The 2500-nt window shown below is 44.6% G+C and overlaps 1 protein-coding gene across 1 annotated transcript in view; it reads left to right on the top strand.

Annotated features, from left to right (window-relative positions):
* LOC134452016 (roundabout homolog 2-like) overlaps positions 1-2500 on the top strand; it is a 261747-nt gene that overhangs the window by 216916 nt on the left and 42331 nt on the right. The window lies entirely within an intron of this gene.

Here is a 2500-nt window from a genome sequence, read left to right as displayed (position 1 = left end):
TGGGAAATCGCAAGGGAGTGGAAAACCTGCTAATAGATTTACCTGCAAGCATCATTTAGTTGAGACCATTTGGACTCCAGTCTCATCTATTATATGATTTACCTCGACCACATGGTTAACTTAAACCTGGTTAACTACTGAACCAGCTTCTTAGTATACCCCCTGAACCATACAAAGGTTTTCCGTTCACAAACTTTCGCTGTAAGGAGGGGCAAGATGCTAAGACAGCCAATCACGTGAGCACATTTTTTGAGTGACAGCATTTTCCAAACAATCAGAGGTTGCGGAGGGATCCTAAGCTGTGCACGTAGACAGGAATGTTCGTAAACTGGAAACCTATGTATAATGTGATGTATGTGGGTTGCAACAGCTGTGTGTGTTCGCTTTTGTGTTCCTCAGAGACAAAGTGTGTAAATCTAAAGTAAAAACCCACTGGCATAACATATATAGACGCTAAAGAAGGCTTTGGCCGAAACGTCTGTCTGTCACGCTTACCCACTAAAATAAAATACAAGAATATAAGACCACACACTGCTCCTCACAGCCATCCTCTGCTACACAGACACACAGTAGTGGGGGATACCAGAATACCACACCACACTCTAACACACATGCTGAGCTCTGCTTAGCTCTGCTTGTCAAGAGTACCCTTCACAGCTGGAGACACGCGTTTATGGATAAACAACTAGAGGCGTTACTGTAATCCCAATTTAAGAAAATAAAAATTGCAGAAAAGGCAAAATACATATTCTTATTGACTTGGCGTTACTCTTAATAATAATAATTTCCCTGAAGAGCAAATGTTGTGTTAAAGTCTGATTATTTTTCTGCCAATTGGAATTAGCTAGTTTATAAAATGGTTGGATACGGCAGGGTTCTCACTTTATAAAGCCATGGCGATTCACAGGATTGTGGAAAAAGAATATTATAATGTACTGTTCAATAGCATTTTGGGAAACGGAACATTTAGTCAAAGCAGTGGTCATATACATTTGACTGTTTTAATATTTAATTATTCAAATCCAACAACTTCAAATTCATTTTTTATTTGGTGTGTGCCTTATTTATTTATACCTTTACCATTTCTGTGAGAACTGTAAGGTGAACACAAAATATTTATCTTACAGAACGTCAATGTAGTATCTAGGAAATGGATTTGCACCCTGTGACATGATGTATATAGTTCCTACAGCCTCGGCCTCGGCACCTCATGTGTCAGCCACGGCTCATTCGCGATGACCTGAGACTACTAACCCCCGACACCTCCCTCAGACGTGTGCATACACAAGCCCACTCAGTCATATTGAATAATGCACCGGTGTCTGTCTGGCTTACTGGAGCGCCCCAGACCACAGCATCCGCCATGGAGCACAGCATACAGCATCCCCCCACCCGAAAAACACGGGATCCTCCATCCCCCTCCACACACACACACACACACACACACACACACACACACACACACACACACACACACACACACACACACACACACACACACACACACACACACACACATGCATACAACATACACACACAGACATCCATGCACACACTCACACAGAAATGCACACACGTACACACACACACACACACACACACACACACACACACACACACACACACACACACACACACACACACACACACGTACACACACACACATCCATGCACACACTCACACAGATGCGGAAATGCACACACACATACAGAGACACACACTGTGAAACTCACACACATAAATGCAAATACACACATACGCAAAGCACAAAAGCATGAACACACACACACACACACACACACACACACACACACACACACATAAACACACACATACACGCACACACAATACACAATACACACATAGTCCCATCCTCCAGAAGAATTTCGAGACAGAGGCTGAAGATGGAGGAGGCATTCCCTTGGGCTGGGCTGCGATTGGGGTCGCCATGGGGATGCTGGAGGATGCTGGTGGATGGATGCTGGGGGAGAGAGGGGCCAGCGCTCTGCTACTCAACATAAATCACTCACATTAATGCAACATCCTATACTTTCTGGAGCATGAAGAATAAGGAAGACGTAAAGAAAATAAATATATACATACGCCCATATATCTCTCTTCTCTATCGCTCTTCGATCGCGGTGGTGGTGCATTGTATATGTATTGCCGTGCTGACCATAACATGCCATGTGCCTCTTTGATGATGTGCATCGACCATGAAGCACACACGTCTAATCAAAAGCCTACACCCCTCCACTCACTGCTTTTCAACCACATAAAAATGAAACAAGCTCATTTTCCAAACACAAGCAGGGGCAATGACCCCCCTCTCCGTTTGCCTGGCCATGGAATAGCCCCATTTTGCTGCATGCATTACATTCCTCTGCATGGGTGGCTGAATGCAATGCATTGCTCACTCCGAGAAACCGCCCAACCCCCCAACCTCCCTCCGCCAGATCATCCCTGGGGGGTTATTACGCCATGTAGCTGTGGATTAGA

The sequence above is a fragment of the Engraulis encrasicolus genome, chromosome 7, assembly GCF_034702125.1.
Source record: "Engraulis encrasicolus isolate BLACKSEA-1 chromosome 7, IST_EnEncr_1.0, whole genome shotgun sequence".
NCBI lineage: Eukaryota > Metazoa > Chordata > Actinopteri > Clupeiformes > Engraulidae > Engraulis > Engraulis encrasicolus.
The sequence above is the reverse complement of the archived record's forward strand: the minus strand, read 5'-3'. Positions and strand labels throughout refer to the sequence as shown.